General features: G+C 41.6%; 1 protein-coding gene across 4 annotated transcripts in view; it reads left to right on the plus strand.

Moving 5' to 3' along the window:
- The first annotated feature begins 1,057 nt into the window (after nucleotides 1–1,057).
- The window catches only part of tmem39a (transmembrane protein 39A), a 68,033-nt gene continuing 51,698 nt past the window's right edge, over nucleotides 1,058–17,392 (plus strand). The window contains exons 1-2 of one of the 4 annotated variants that reach the window (XM_078232703.1): nucleotides 1,070–1,291; nucleotides 3,797–3,834. The gene's annotated coding sequence lies outside the window, so the exon portion shown is untranslated. Of the gene's footprint in view, nucleotides 1,292–3,796; nucleotides 3,835–17,392 lie in introns of all 4 variants that reach the window. The other 3 variants (XM_078232705.1, XM_078232704.1, XM_078232702.1) reach the window with 3 other exon arrangements.

Below are 17,392 nucleotides of genomic sequence, written 5' to 3' on the forward strand. Positions count from 1 at the left end.
CCAGGACAGAGCAATTGCCGAGAGGAAGTTTCCATTCCTGGGAAATTGCAATAAAAACCATCAGCTGGAAAGTTCAGAGAGGAATTTCCCAGTGCATCTCAGGGGCTACCCCCCAACACTGATGCTGGGGTGCTTAAAGGTTACGGCCCAAAGTCATTTTAGATGGAAAACATCTTTGTAACAAAACCAGTGACCAAGATCTGGGATGCAATTTTTTTTTTTTACACAAAACTTGGAAGCATTGTGAGGAGAAAAACAAGTTTCAAGAGGACATAGATTGGTGGACAGATGAAATTTAACAGAGAGCTGTGGTGGTACAGTGGAGAAGCTGAGACGGACCTCTTTAGCACAGTGAACATTCAGGTGAGATTTGATGGAGACGAGGTATCTGGGCAGAGAGGAAGGAAAAGGCTTTTCCCTGCTGGCAGAGGAGATGAGAACCTGTGAACGACAAAAGAAGCATCAGTGGCACAAGGTTTTTTTAAAAAAAAAACTTTTACTCAGCCGGTGGTTAGGATCTGGAATGTTCTCCTTCGGAGTGTGGGGGGAGAGGCGGATCCAATTGCGGCTTTCAGGAGGGAATCGGATAATTGTCTGAACAAAGAAAAAAACACATTGGAGAACTGATTTTTTTTTCAGAGTGGGGCCTCCTAGTGCTGGAACCCATGCTGCCAGACCTGCTGAGCCAGCATTTCCAGCAGCAGCAGCGCACTGTTGTCCAGGAGAAAGCGGCCCAACAGGTTTAGCCCGCGCGCAAGCCTCCTCATTCAAAACCCGCTCGAGGGCGTGAACGGTTGACCCACGAGCCGGCCCGCGAGAGGCAGAGCTGCCAATCAGCCGCTGGCCCCGCCCCGCCTCAACCGCCTCCTCCCCCCTCGCTCGCCTCCCCTCGCTTTGGGCGCTGCTTCCGCTGTACTGAATCCGCTGAGGGTGAAAGACAAACTTAGCTGCCGGAAGCGCACTCCGATCATCGGACACTCGACCAATGGAGGCGTGGAGGCTGCTGTCCATCACCGTACCTCCGCCAATCCGCCTGGACATCGTGGGCGGGACATCCGGTATCAAGCTTGGTGGCAGTGTGGTTTAGGGACCGCCACGTCGTCCAGCTGATCGGTCTGTGGTTGAATTTAAACAATTTTTTTGGGAAGGGGGGGCTTATTCGAACTAATGTAATATTTTTTAACCTCCCCCCCCCCCCTCTTTAGGAGGCTAATGTTTTCGTTTTGATTGAATGCTTTTACGGCCCCGAGCTGATCTTTGTGAAACGGTCTCATTCCCGGAACATTGATGTGTAAGTGTCTGCAGAGCAGTTCTGTGCTGCATGGTCTCAATGTGTTTAAAAGATCAAAGAACATTCTTGAAAACTTTCCATGCTTCTAGAACTACTTTATTTTGGATATTATATCAAACTTTACATTCGGAGTCCAATTATGTATGTTGCTTTTAATGTTTTTTGTGCAATATCGATCTTGCAATTTACTTTATCTTCACCTGCTTATTGACTACTAAATGGTAGAAATATCCCACTTCGTTATAAGAACATTCCAACTATTCATTAATTCACGGTGTTTAACTGGAATTGGCAGACACATCTGCAATTTCAACCCCACGAATTAAACTTGAAGTTAGGTACATTTCTTCCATAAACGGTGAGCTGAAGGTAATATTGATTTGGAAACTGCGTTGTCTGTCTAAAATATAACAAAAGGATGCTATCTAACGGTTGATGTAATGAAAAACATGCCTAGATAGAGTGGACGTGGAGAGGATGTTTCCACTAGTGGGAGAGACTAGAACTCGAGGGCGCAACCTCAGGCTAAAAGGATGATCCTTTAAAACTGAGGTGAGGGAGAATTTCTTCAGCCAGGGGATGGTGAATCTGTGGAATTCATTGCCACAGAGGGCTGTGGAGGCCAGGTCATTGAGTGTCTTTAAGACGTAGATAGGTTCTTGATCAATAAAGGGATCAAGGGTTACAGGAAGAAGGCAGGAGGATGAGAATCATATCAGCCATGATTGAATAGCTGAGCAGAGTCGATGGGCCGAGTGGCCTAATTCTACTCCTATACCTTATGGTAATTCCCTCTTTCCCATCCTCTTCCCTTCACCAGCCGACATAAGACCAAAAAGATTTGTGTTGATCCATAAATTATACACAAGCAATTGACTTTAATTACAAAAATGAATATATAACTTGAAATAAATGATTTTGGAGACAGCATCTTTACCTCCCAAATAGGGAAGAGAGTGGACATGTGAGAGGATGTAATGAAGAGTCACTAGGTTGTATTGTTATGAAGAAATGTTTGAAAAGCTGTCTCTTTTTCACTGCAGTGGAGAAGATTAAGAGAACTTAAGCAAACTTTCAGTTTTGATAATATGAGAGAATAATATATGCAAGATTTCTCCACCAGTTATTGAATATCTAGGCAGTCTAAACAGAATTATCACTAAAAGAACAAATTGTTAGAAATGTTCATCTGTCTGAGTAATTAGAATTATGCTTTATTGCAAGTGGCTTTTGGAGTGGAGACTAATGCAATAAAGGGACTTTTTCATCTTTGAAAAGCAAGTATATTTTTAAAAAGTATAGAAAAAAACCAGGGGCATAGGAATAGAGTACATGACACCATTTGAAGAGCTGGTGCTGGAGCAGACATGAAACTAATGGTCTCTTTATAATTTCTATAATTCTGTGAAATAACTGAGTAATGCAGGCTGTTACCTGACCCTTGATCACAATATAAATTTATTTTATAATATATAGTGGTATTCATTTTTGCCTTTAGTAATTGTGTCAGTGTTTGTGCAAAAAGTGAAAGGCCTAAAGATATCTCTTATATGGTGGGATTGTAGCCAATTACCACAAAACTGTCTTCATAAATTGAGTTCTGAAAAATTACCTTTCTCAACATTATGGTTCATTATTTCTGCATTTGATAATAACTGGAATATTGGGTACATTCAAACTTTTATTTTGTTTCAGATATGATTAATCTTTACTCTAGTTTCACAGGTGCTAGTATGTGTTTTACTTCAGCCCACTGACCATAATCTAATGTTAACCATAATTGTCTAGGCCTGGAGTTAGTTTTCATGTTCGTGAGATATCTTAATTATTGACATCTAATTTCCAGTTTTTGGGCACCCTTCACTCCCCAACTTGCAAAACATGGAATTTAATTAGTGAAATGTGAACCAACAGACTCTTGAGCTTTTTTTAAGATTGGATTCCTGTTTGTGCTGTATGTTCTTGAGTTCCGTTCATTTGATAAACATGTCTTGTTTAAGCACTTTAAGCAGTAGTAGGGCAAAATATAAGGCTTAACAGAACCACAGTGGTTACTGCGCAGAAGGAGTTCATTCAGCCTACAGTGTCTGCGCTGGCTTAAATGTCTCAACTGAACCTGTCTCCACCACAAGCTCAGGTAGTGCATTCCAGATTCTAACCACTCGCAGCATGAAACAGTTTTGACTCCTGTCGCCATTGGTTCTTTTGTCAATTACTTTAAATTGCACCACCTTGTTCTTGATCCTTCCATCAACTCTGTCCAAATTCCTCAATTTTGTATGCCTCCCTTGATTCTCCTCAACCTTCGCATTTCCAAGGAAAACAGTCTCTTGTATCTATGTAACTGAAATTCCTCATCCATGGAACCATTTTCATGAACCTTTTCTGCACTCCAATGCCTTCACAGCTTTCCTAAAGTGTGCCACCGAGAACTGGACACATTACTCCAGATAAGGCCAAATCAGTGTCCTATGCAATTTTAACATAAACTTCTTGCGTTTGTAGGGCTTCTCAAAACAGAGATCAAATAGCTGAATTCAAAGGCAAGTAGATCTTTTTTGATTTTTTTTTGTAATTAATGCACCATGTCCAAAGTACGTTGATCCTTTTATAACTGGAACAATTCAAATGGTTCCTGAAAGCAAAGAAATTGGAATGTAAACAGCTTTTAGCTCTTATGTAGGAGGGGGTGGTGAGAAGAATCACAAATTGTTACTGCACAAAAGGAGGCCATTTGGCCTGTTGTGTCTGCACCTGCTCTCCAAATGAGCATCGTGATTTAGTGCCATTCTTCTGCCTTTTACCTGTACCACTACAAATTGTTTCTATTCAAGTAACCACCTGATGCCCTCTTGGTTGTCATGATTGAACCTGCCTCCACCACACTTCCAGGCAGTGACCCAAACCACTTACTATGTCAAAATGTTTTTTTCTCACATCATATTTGCATCTTTTGCAAATCACTTTAAATCCGTGCCCTGTTGTTCTTGATCCTTTTACGAATGGGAACGGTTTCTCCCTAACTGTTATGTTCAGCCCCCTCATGGTTTTGAACATCGCTATCAAAACTCCTCGGCCTTCTCTCCAAGGAAAACAGCCCCAAGCCTCCAATCTATCCTCATAACTGAAGGTTCTTATACTCGGAACCATTCTTGTAAACCTCTTCTGCACTCTGTCCAATGTGTTCTCACACTTGTAGTTTGGAGGAAAATAAAATTGTGAAGATTCACTGGAATGGTCAGAAAGCAGGTGTACTACAAGACTGTGTATAGATTCTGCAGCATCTATGATGGCAAGGACTCAGTTTGTGATATTTACGTAAAACAGCATTTACCTTTAATTCTGATAGATCCAAATTGCAATGGTTATATCAGAAAACGGGATCTGAATCACTTTATCTCGTATGTCAATTTTTATTGAAGTGTGATGATTGTATGCTCTTCCTCTTGCTGCATTACTAGATTTCACATTAACAAATTGAAGACCTTGCATGCAGAAGGAATAACGGTTTGGAACATAGGAACATCTGTCCCTCAAGCCTGCTCTGCCATTCAGTTATATCATGACTAATCTGCGCTTTTTCAGGGGAAGATGTTCTAGAAGTCTCCTAATCTTTTGTGTGCAGAACTGGTTCCCGATTTTGCTACTGAACGGCCTAACTTTAATTTTAACAACATGCATCCTTGTTCTTGAGGGGCGGCACAGTGGTTAGCATTGCTACCGCACAGTGCCAGGGACACGCGTGGGTTTCTTCTGGGTGCTCTGGTTTCCTCCCACAGTCCAAAGATGTGCGGGTTAAATTGATTGGCCAAGCTGTATTGTAGGAATTCTATGATTCTATTCTATGATACTCTCACGCGAAGAAATTATTTCTCTGTGGTGGGAAAATAAACAAAAGAGTGACACTGCAGGAAAGTTGTATGTTGGTTGGTGAGTAAATGCTGTTAGGGAGTGTCTGTAAAGAGCTGGAATTTAGAAAAACATTAAAAAAAAATACTTGTGTAGCTATCTCTATGATTTAAGAGACACCAACAGAAGGGAAGTAAAACATGAGTGAGCCCACTCTTGTTCATAAGTGGTGAGGTTTATGGATTACTGAGATTTAAATTAGTACATTAAATGGTGGTGCGAAGTAGTATTAGTATATTAAAATTGCTTAATTAATACACAATAAGGATGGCGTGACATGATATGTTGTGACTGCAGAATGTGGGAGCTCCTGGATGCTACTGGGATCCAGGACAAAATCATCCGCAGTAAGTGTCCGCAACTGGAAGAGCTTCGGCTTAGAGCCATTGAGCTGGAGGCCAAGTTACTGTCTCTCCCATACATCTGGGAGGAGGAAAGTTACCGGGGCACTTTATTCCAGGAGGCAGTCACACCCTTTGTATGCTGTTACCTGGACAGGAAGGTGTGACTGAGTGAGGCAGGTAAGAGCTCCAGAAGGTAAAAACAGAGGAATCTCAGCCTCTGCAATTGTGTAGCAGGCTTCTGCTTGCAACCTATGTGGGCGAATACGGGCTGCGGGGTGAATGAGTGAACTGATTGTGGCACCATGTTATGGGAAGCCATGCAAACAGGGGAATGTTAATAGGAACATAGTGGTAGCAGGGGACAGCGAAGGCAGCTGGAAGTAAGAATCCAGAAGTGCCGATGCCAGACTTCAACACATATGCTCTGGCCTGGTGAGGAACTTGCAGTGGAAGGGGGAGGCCCCAGTGGTCATGTCCATGTTGGTACCAATGATGTAGATATGACTAGGAAAAGGGTTCTGCTTAGTATGAGCAGCTAGGGGCTAAATCAAAAGATCAATGGCAATCCTTTTGGGATTATTACCTGAGCCACAAGCAAATTAGAACAGTGGTTAGAACAGTGGTTAGCACAGCTGCCACAGTGCCAGGGACCCGGGTTCGATTCCCAACTTGGGTCGCTGTCTGTGCAGAATCTGCATGCTCTCCCCATGTCTGTATAGGTTTCCTCCGGGTGCTCCAGTTCCCTTCCACAGTCCAAAAGACATGCTCGTTAGGTGCTTTGGCCATGCTAAATTCTCCCTCCATGTACCCGAACAGGTGCTGGAGTGTGGCAACTAGGGGATTTTCACAGTGACTTCATTTCAGTGTTAATGTCAACTTCCTTGTGACACTAATAAATAAACTTTAATTGGCATAGGATAAATAAGGTTAGAGTTAAATGTGTAGAGCAATGATTGGTGTAGGAGAAATGGGTTTTGATTCCTGGGGCACGAGCACCAGTCCTGGGAAAAGTGGAAGCTATCATAGGGATAGTCTTCTGAATTGTGCTGGGACCAGTGTTCTGGCGATTAGCATAACTAGGGCAGCAAAGAGGGTTTTAAATTAAATAGGGGGGAAAGGATCAAGTTTGGGACGATTTGACACTTTGACGAGAGCACGGTAGCAAGCAATAAGGGGATTGATAATCGGAGTGTGACAAAAGCATAGAAACTTAATGAACCAGCAGATAAGGCTGTGTATCTAAATGTCTGCAGCATTTGTAACAAAACAGATAAATTAAGAGCTAAGATAGAAATAAATATGCATGATGTGATGGGTATTTCAGAGATATGACTGCAAGATGACAATGGCTGGGACCTAATTCTAGGTGGCATAACATTTTGGAAGGGCAAGAGGATGGGAAAAGGTGCAGCATTTAAGGACTGCATTAATACATTAAAGAAGGATGACCTTGGTTCTAAAGATCAAGATAAAGAATCAGTTTGGGTAGAGGTATGAAACTGTAAAAGTAAGAAGTCTCTTGTAAGATTAGTTTATAGACCCTCTAACAGTAACCACACTGTAGGATGGTGTGTATAGGGGGATATAATGGGGCTTTTGATAAAGGTACGGTAGTAATTATGGGTGATTTTAGTTTCCATATAGATTGGTCAGATCTGATTGGAGGTAGCCTGGAAGATCAGTTCATAGTGTTTTCAGGGTAGTTTCTTAGAGCAGCATATTTTAAAGCCAGATATTCTAGATCTGGTAGTGTGCAACCAGAAGGGATTAATTACCTCATAGGAGAGGTGCCCATAGGTAGCAATGATCAAAACCTGATTGAATTTTGCATTGTTTGAGGGAGGGAAGAGTAGTCCTAAGACTAGGTGTTTTAAATTTAAATTAGGATGAGTATGAGAATTTGAAATCAGAGCTGGCTAAAGTGAACTGGGAAATTAGGTTAAGGCATAGATCAGTAGAGGTACAGTGGCAAACATTTAAGGAGACATTTTATAACACTCAGTGAAGGCGCAGGCACATTCCAGTGAAAAAGAAAGACTCTAGGGGAAGGACAGAACATTTGTGGGTGGCTAACTAACAAAGTTAAAGGTAGTGTGTCAAAATGAAAGAGAAGTACAATTCTGCAATAATTATGGCAAATAGGAGATTGGACAGAAGGGGAAAAATAACAAAGGATGACTAAAAGACTAATGAGGGAGAAATTGGTGCATAAGAGAAAGCTAGCCAGAAATATTAGAACAGACACTAAGAATTTCTATAAATATTTAAAAACGAAAAGAGTAACTAACGTGAGCGTTGGTCTTATTAAAGAGTGAGTTTCAGAAATTAATAATGGAAATAAGGAAATGGCAAATGATACAAACAGGTATTTTGAGTTTGTTTTCACTATAAAGCATGACAAATAGCACCACAGAAATAATTGAAAATCAAGAGGTGAAAGGGACAGGGAAACTTAAAACCATTAGTCAGTAGGAAAAAGGAGCCGAGAAAATTATCAAAATATAAGCTAACCAGTCCTGAGGTCCTCTTGGACTTCGTCCTAGGGTCTGAAAAGAAGTGGTTGCTGAGACTGCATGTATTTTGATTTTCCAACATTCCATAAACTGTGGAAATGTTATATCAGATTAGAAGATCATAGAAACATAGAAAATAGGAGCAGGAGGAGGCCATTTGAGCCTGCTTTGCCATTCATTATGAACATGGCTGATCATCCAACTCAATAGCCTGATCCCGCCTTCCTCTATATCCTTTGATCCGCTTTGCCCCAAATGACATATCTGTAATTTTTTCTTGAAAACATACAATGTTTTGGCCTTTACTACTTTCTGTAATAGTGAATTCCACAGGCTGACCACTCTGGGTGAAGGAATTTCTCCTCATTTCTGTCCTAAACAATCTACCTGTATTCCTCAGACTATGACCCCTTGCTCTGAACATTCCCACCATTGGAAACATCCTTCTTACATCTAACCTGTCTAGTCCTGATAGAATTTTATAGGTTTCTATGAAATCCTCCTCATTCCTCTTAACTCCAGAAAATTCAATCCTAACTGACTCATTCTCTCCTCTTAATTCAGTCCTGCCATCCCAGAAATCAGTCTGGTAAATCTTCTCTGAACTCCCTTGAGAACAAGAACATCCTTCCTCAAATAAGGAGATCAAGAACAATCCAAAGATGTGCGGGTTAGGTTGGTTGGCCATGCTAAATTGACCCTAGTGTCAGCGGGATTGGCAGGCTAAATATGTGGGTTACGGGAATAGGATCTAGGTGGGATTGTGGTTGGTGCAGACTCGATGGGCCGAATGGCCTCCTTCTGCACTGTAGTGATTCTATGAACATCCTTCCTCAGATAAGGAGACCAAAACTGCACGCAATATTCCAGGTATGTCCTCACCAATGTCCTGTATAATTGCAGCAAGACATCCTCGCTCCTGCACTCGGATCCTGTCACCATGAAGGCCAACATACAATTTGCCTTTTTTTACAGCCTTCTGCACCTGCGTGACTGATGTACGAGGGCACCCAGGCCTTGTTGCACATTTCCCCCTCCTAATTTATGGCCTTTCAGATAGTAATCTGCCTTTCTCTTCTGCAGCCAAGATGGACAACCGTACATTTATCCAAATTATACTGCATCTGCCATTCATTTGCCCACTCAACTTGTCCAAATCACACTGAAGGATCTTTGCATCTTCCTCACAATTCACCCTCCCACTCAGTTTTACGCCAAATGCATTTTTGGAGGTATTAAATTTAGTTCCCTCATCTAAATCCCTATACTATATATGTGAATAGCTGGGGTCTCAGCATTGATCGCTACGGTACCCCACTAGTCACGTCCTGCTATTTGGAAAAAGACCTGTTTATTCCTACTCTTTGTTTCCTGTCTGCCAACCCATTTTCTATTCATCTCAATACACTGTCTCCAATCCCATGCACTTTAATTTTACACACTAATTCCTCTTGTGGGACTTAGTCAAAATCTTGAAAGTCCAAATAATTGTGAATATAACCCCTGTATTCCATGATAGAGGGAGGCAAAAAGCAGGAAACTACTAAGCTTATCATCTGTCATAGGGAGAATGCTGGAATCTGTTATTAAGGAGGTTATATCCAGGTACTTAGAAAATTTTGATGCCAACAGGCAGAGTCAATGTGGTTTTGTGAAAGGGAAATAATGTTTGACTAATTTATTGGAGTTTTTTGAGGAAGTAGCAAGCAGCGTGGAGAAAGGGAAATCTGCAAATGTGGTGTACTTGGATTTCCAGAAGGCATCTGACAAGATGCCAGGTATAAGGCTATTACATAAAATAAGTTTATTTATTAGTGTCACAAGTAGGCTTACATTAACACTGCAATGATGTTACTGTGAAAATCCCCTAGTTGCCTGTTCGGGTACACTGAGGGAGAATTTAGCATGGTCAATTCACCTAACCACGTCTTTTGGACTGTGGGAGGAAACCGAAGCACCCAGAGGAGAATAAGAGCTCATGATGTAGGGGTAACATATTTGTGTGAATTGAGGATTGGTTAGCTAACAAGAAACTGTAGACGTAACTCGCCATTTTCAGGTTGGCAGAACGTAACCAGTGGAGTGCCACAGGGATCAGTCTCGGGGCCTTAACTATTTACAATTTTTATTAATGATTTGGAAGAAGGGACTGAATCTATAGTAGCTAAATTTGCCCATGACACAAATAAGTAGGCAAGAGGAAATAACTTTTGTCACTGTCAACTCCTTAAGTGAGCACAAATTTGACAAATGATATTTAATGTGGTTAAATGTGAACTTGTCCACTTTGGCAGGAATAGAAAAGTAACATTGTCTAAATCGAAAGAAATTGCAGAACTCTCCTGTGCCTAGATCTCTGTGTCCTGGTACATGAATCACAAAAAGTTAGTGTGTAGGTACAGCAAGTGATTAGGGAGATAAATAGAATGTTGTCGTTTATTACGAAGAGGATAGAATATAAGAGTAGGCATATTTTGCTACAATTTAGTGCACTGGTGAAACCAGATCTGGAGTACTGTGTACAGTTTTAAGAAAGGATATAATTGCATTAGAAGCAGCTCAGAGAAGGTTCATCCAACTGATTCCTGGAATAAAGGGTTTATCTAATGAGGAAAAATTGGACAGACTGAGCCTGTAACCATTGAAGTTTAGAAGAATGAGAGGTGATCTTATTGAAGCATTTAAGAATCTGAAGCAATTTGACAGGGTGGATGCTAAGAGGATGTTTCCCTTTATTGACAAAACTAGAGCTAGGAGTTTGAAAATAAAGGGTCTTCCATTTAAGACAGATGAAGAGAATTTTTTTTTCTGAGGGTTGTTAGTCTATAACTCTTCCCCAGATAGTGGTAGAAGTCATGGAATATTTTTAAGGTGAAGAGACTCTTGATTGAGGGAGTCAAGGGGTATAGGGAGCAGGCTAGAAACTGGATTTGTGAGACAGTCAGATCAGACATGACCTAATTAAATAGTGGAGCAGACTAGAGGGGCCAAATAGTCTACTCCTGCTTCTAATTCGTACATATGGAGTGTTTTCAGTTAGCTTGAATAGAAGATTGAAGCACCAGTATATTTTTGTACACATCAGCTACATGACTGACACCCCTGTGCCATTTGAATTCTGTGGTTTTGATTTGAAATGCTTTATCTGGATGATATGGACCATGCTGTGGTACTCTGGAAAACTGTGCCCATGCGTTTCTAGGAACTGATAATTCTATCAGTTGCTTGAAGTCAAAAGATTACAGTTATCTTTAATCCTGTTTTCTTCAGTCATTATCTCAATTTTATATGGCTTACAGTACTAGATATGAGATTCACCATTTACAATGGTTGCATTGTATATTAGATTAGTACAGCAGATACACATGGTGTATCTGGAAATTGTTTAGATTGAAAGAGCAGATTATATTAATTATGCAGAGATTTTGGAAGTTTTCACATGCTTCTGTCAAAAATTGAGTGAAGTCAGCCAGCACCCAGAAAGTTAGTCATTTTCAATAGAAATTAATTGAAGTGAACATATAGTTGTGGGATTTATTCACCCTTCAATGAAGTGTTGAAAAATTGCTATTGAACACTGTTTGATTTCAATGGATGCATTTTATACAGTCTAGTTAAAATGCATGAACCCTAATTGGCAGTAGCACATCATGTGCAAAGGCACTGTGGGCTCAAGAAGATGCCGCAACCACTTTCACGTTTTAGAGATGAGCAATAAATGGGACCCGAGTTAAATTCTGGCCTCCGTTCACTGTCTGTGTGGAGTTTGCACGTTCTGCTCCTGTCTGTGTGGGTTTCCTCCCACAGTTCAGAGATGTGTGGGTTAGGTTGATTGGCCATGCTAAATTGCCCCTTAGTGTCAGGGGACTAGCAGGGTAAATATGTGGGGTTATGGTGATAGGGCATGGGTGAGATTGTTGTCATTGCAGGTTCAATGGGCCAAATGATGGCCTTCTGCACTGTAGGGATTCTATTAAATGCCAATTTTACCAATGATATCCACATCACATGAACAAATTTAAAAGTAAAAATGACCTTGAATTGACTTCAAACAGCAACATTGTATTTGGCCAGATGCAATTTAGTTCCAAAACTTATCTGATACCAGAACAGGAGGCTAGGTCAAATGAGCTGCTACCTTTTTGTGTATCTTTTCCCAGCAGATGAATTGGTTCTGATTTGCCTGTTGACTGTTTGTTTCTTAGAGCAAAAGTATCCCTTGGAAACGGCAATTGCATTTTCAATTGAGTTCAGTAAATAAAGGCAAAGTACTGCGGATGCTGGAATCTGAAACAAAAACATAAATGCTGGAAAAATCTCAGCAGGTCTGACAGCATCTGTGGAGAGAGAATAGAGCCAACGTTTTGAGTCAGGATGACCCTCGTCAGAGTTCAGTAAATGTTCTGTCAGGCGTGTACTTGATGCAAGCATTGGATATATTGATATTGGACCCAGGGCAGCGGCATTTGGTCTCTGGTGCTGTAGGAACAGTGTTCCAGAATCCTCTCCCTGCTGTTCGAAATAAACCAGTTTGGATGAGTCCCTTTTGCTATTCATTGATTGTGTTTGACATGTAACCAATCTGAATGCTCTTGTTATGATATCTATTATGCTGTTAAATGCAAATGCGCTATAGTCCATCTGTCTGTTCCCAAGTTATAAAGTTATGGCATAATTTGTAAAGTCAAGTAAAGGGAATATTTTGTTTGCCAATTTATACAATTAAGTGGCACGGCACGGTAGCACAGTGGTTAGCACTGCTGCTTCACAGCTCCAGGGACCTGGGTTCGATTCCCGGCTTGGGTCACTGTCTGTGTGGAGTTTGCACATTCTCCTCGTGTCTGCGTGGGTTTCCTCCGGGTGCTCCGGTTTCCTCCCACAGTCCAAAGATGTGCGGGTTAGGTTGATTGGCCATGCTAAAAATTGCCCTTTAGTGTCCTGAGGTGCGAAGGTTGGAGGGATTAGTGGGTAGATATGGGGGTAGGGCCTGGGTGGGATTGTGGTCGGTGCAGACTCGATGGGCCGAATGGCCTCTTTCTGTACTGTAGGGTTTCTATGATTTCTATGAAGTGGCTTTTGAGTGTACATACTTTCATAGAAATCATAGAAACCCTACAGTGCAGAAGGAGGCCATTCGGCCCATCGAGTCTGCACCGACCACAATCCCACCCAGGCCCTACCCCCACATATTTTACCCGCTAATTCCTCTAACCTACGCATCCCAGGACTCTAAGGGGCAATTTGTTTTTTAACCTGGCCAATCAACCTAACCCGCACATCTTTGGACTTTGTTGATCATGACCAATTGATATTCAATGTTGCGATGAAACCATTTGGTAACCTATATCAGATGTAAACATTTCTTCTTTCTAGTTTTGCTTGAGGCAGTATAAGTTTACATTCTGCTTCTACATCTATAAGGTCAGCATTGCTCCTTTCATTATAAGTGATATTCAGTACAGTTTTTAATCTTTCACAGCATATGGGCATCACCCATCCCCAGTTGCCCTTGAAAAGGTGGTGGTGAGTGACCTTATTGAACCGCTGCATTCCATGTGGTGTAGGTACACTCATAGTGCTGTTAGGAAGGGAATTCCAAGATATTGCTGTGAAGGAGCAGCAATATATTTCCAAGTCAGAATTGAGGGAAACTTGCAAGTGGTAGTGTTCGCGTGTATCTGCTCCACTTGTTCTAAGTGGTAAAAGGTGCAAGTTTCAAATATGTTGTCGAAGAAGCCTTGGTGAATTGCTGTATTGAATTTGTAGATGATAGACACTGCTCCCACTGTGTGTTGGTGGTTGAGAAGTGAATGTTCAAAGTGGTGAATGGGCTGCCAATCAGTTGGGTTGCCTTGTCCAGGATGGTGTTGAACTTCTCAACTGTTGGTCAAGCTGCACTCATCCAGGCAAGCAGATAGTATTCAATCACATTCCTGCCTGTAAATGGTAGACAGACTTTAGGGAATCAGGAAGTCAGTTACTCTCCGCAGAATTCCTAGCTTCCTGGCCTGTTCGTGTAGCCATAGTATTTATATGGTTGGTCCAGTTCACTTTGTGGTTAATGGTGACTATATCCCAAGTATGTTGTTAGTTGAGTATTCAGTGATGGTAATGCCACTGAAGGTCAAGGGAAGATGGTTATTGCCCGACACTTTTGCACCATCAGCCCAAGCCTGAATATTGTCAAACTCTTGCTGCATGTCGAAATGAACTGCTCGAGTATCTGAGGAGTCGTGAATGGTGGTGAACATTGTGCAATTATCAGTGCACAGCTCCACTTCTGACCTTCTAATGGAAAGGAAGTCATTGATCAATGTGCTGAAGATGGTTGAATTTAGGATACTACCCTGAAGAACTGCTGCAGCAATGTGCAGGGACTGAGATGATTGACCTCCAACAAAAACAGCCATGTGAAGAATCTCCTGGTATCCATTGATTCCAGTTTTCCTAGGGCTTCATGATGCCACTCTGTCAAATGCTGCCTTGATGTTAAGGGCAGTCACTCTCAGCTCTTTTGGTCTCTTTTGTCCATGTTTGGACCAAGACTGTAAGGAGGTCAGAGTTGACTGATCCTGGCAGAAGCCAAAGTGAGCTTTAGTGAGTGGGATATTGTTGAGTAAGTGCTGTTTGATAGCACCGCCAGCGACATCTTCCATCAATTTCCTAATGATTGAGAGTAGATCAATGGGGCGATAATTGGCTGGATTGGATTTGTCTTGCTTTTTGCGGACAGGACATACCTGGGTGATTTTCCACATTGCTAAATAGATGCCAGTATTGTAGCTGTACTAGAACAGCTTGATTAGGGGTGCAGCTAGTTCTGGAGCACAAGTCTTTGGTACTACTGCTGGAATTTTGTCAGGGCTCATAGCCATTGCTATATCCAGTGCCTTCAGCCTTTTCTTGAATCAAATTGGCTGAAGATTGACATCCCTGATGCTGGAGGCCTGCAGGTATAAATAAAAATACCGGAAAAACTCAGCAAGCCTGGCAACATCTGGGGAGAGAGGAACAGACAACCTTTTAAGTCCAGTACAAGTTCTTTGGAACCATTGATATGTTTGAACATTTTCGATACCGTGTCCAAAAAGCATTTTCCTGTCATACAAAGATCCCTGTAATTTGACACACGCTGAAATTTAATGTGGCGCTGGGTAGTCTTAAAATTGGGATCAGACTAGGGGAAGCTTTAAGTTCCATCCAGAGTCTTTGGTGAAGCTGCTATCCAAAATTGAAAAGGATAATTGCCAACTATTAGCTGCTCTTCTCCTCCCCAACAAAGAATGTCATTCTGAAGTGTGTATATGTCTATAAATAAACATTCTATCTTGAATGGAGAAATTTCAGGTTGACTCTCCAATACCCTCAAGGTGAGGGGGGCAAGGTTCAACACAGATGTCAGGGGGACGTATTTTACACAGAGGGTGGTGGAGGCCTGGAATGCACTGCCATGCAAGGTGATTGAGGCGGACACGCTGGGATCGTTTAAGACTTATCTAGATAGCCACATGAACAGACTGGGGATAGAGGGATACAAACGAATGGTCTAGTTGGGCACATGAGTGGCGCAGGTTTGGAGGGCCGAAGGGCCTGTTCCTGTGCTGCATTGTTCTTTGTACCCCTCAAGTGATGCTTACAGACTGACAATATAGACCAATGGGTCGCTTAATGTGAAAGCAGTGTAGAAGTAGTTTTTAAATTACTGGGCGGCACAGTAGCACAGTGGTTAGCACTGCTGCTTCACCGCTCCAGGGACCTGGGTTCGAATCCTGGCTCGGGTCGCTGTCTGTGTGGAGTTTGCACATTCTCCCTGTGTCTGCGTGGGTTTCCTCCGGGTGCTCCGGTTTCCTCCCACAGTCCAAAGATGTGCGGGCTAGGTTGATTGGCCATTCTAAATTGCCCCTTAGTGTCCCGGGATGCATAGATTAGAGGAGTTGGTGGGTAAATATGTAGGGATATGTGGATAGGGCCTGGGTGGGATTGTGGTTGGTGTAGACTCGATGGGCCGAATGGCCTCTTTCTGCACTGTAGGATTCTATGGTTCTAAATTGTTGTTCCACATATTTGAATTCAGTTCTGCATTTGTTAACTTACTGCTATGTTGTAAATGTTAAATGACTAAAGGTGTTGTGAAATATTCAAAGGAAGTGCAATGCTTCAAGGACAATTTTTTAAAAGCCTGTATGATGGTTATTACGTACATTTTTCGGTTGCTAATGTTTTTTAAAAGCACACTTAAATTATTTCACTTTGTTTTGAAAGCTCTTAGTTTATAGTTCAAATGGCCCAACTGGAATGACTGAACAAATATTGTGAGGTGAAGCAGGTTATAAAAGTAGAAATTTATTGTTGTAGTTTGTTTTCCAAAGTGGCTCTGAATTTCACATCCTTTTTTGAACTTGATGTGGAGATGCCAGTGTTGGACTGGGGTGGGCACAGTAAGAAGTCTCACAACACCAGGTTAAAGTCCAACAGATTTATTTGGAATCACGAGCTTTCAGAGCGCTGCTCCTTCATCAGGTGAGTGGAATCCACTCATTTGAAGAAGCAGCGCTCCGTAAGCTCGTGATTCCAAATAAACCTGTTGGACTTTAACCTGGTGTTGTGAGACTTTTTCGAACTTGTGAATGCATGATACTATGCCCTGCCTTTAAAAGGCGAATCTATTGTTGACCTGTATTCCAGTTTTAATAGCAATTACATGGGTATTATTACGTTGCATTATAAAAGGGATTCGACTGATTATAAGTGCACACTAAACTTCTTTTATTCCTCAGTTGGTTAACAAGTACAAGTGTAGCGCTGAGTGAAATCATAAGCTTAGAACAACAATTTAGTTTATGCTGAGCATTGGAATAGGGTGCATCTTTACAATGGACTCCAAGCCACAGCAGTCTTTGAAGTTAGCTCAACAAATATATTCAGGATCAATTTAATTACACTTTCTTGCATTACCCTGCTATTAATGGTTAATTACCCATTTGTGAAATTAAACTACTTAAACTTCCAGCCACGATTCCTATTGCTGTTTTTAACACATGGACAAATGTGGTTAAACTTGGAAAATGCCAGCTTCAGTCTAATTTACGTCTCAACCATAAAACCTTTCAGAGTATTATACTTGGTGGATGGAGTTCCTAGGCGAATTTTTGGTAAGTATCAATCACTGTTCCCATTCCTGTTCTCTATCCAATGGTGCACGTTTAGAAACGGATGTGCGTGCATTTGACAAGGTTGAGGTCTCGATTAGGTTTTGCTGCAATCTGTTGACCACGTATAAAGCGTGGGTGAAACATTTGGTGCAAAGTTTAAGATGGCATTTGGTGTGTATGCAA

The sequence above is a fragment of the Mustelus asterias genome, chromosome 17 (assembly GCF_964213995.1).
Source record: "Mustelus asterias chromosome 17, sMusAst1.hap1.1, whole genome shotgun sequence".
Lineage (NCBI taxonomy): Eukaryota > Metazoa > Chordata > Chondrichthyes > Carcharhiniformes > Triakidae > Mustelus > Mustelus asterias.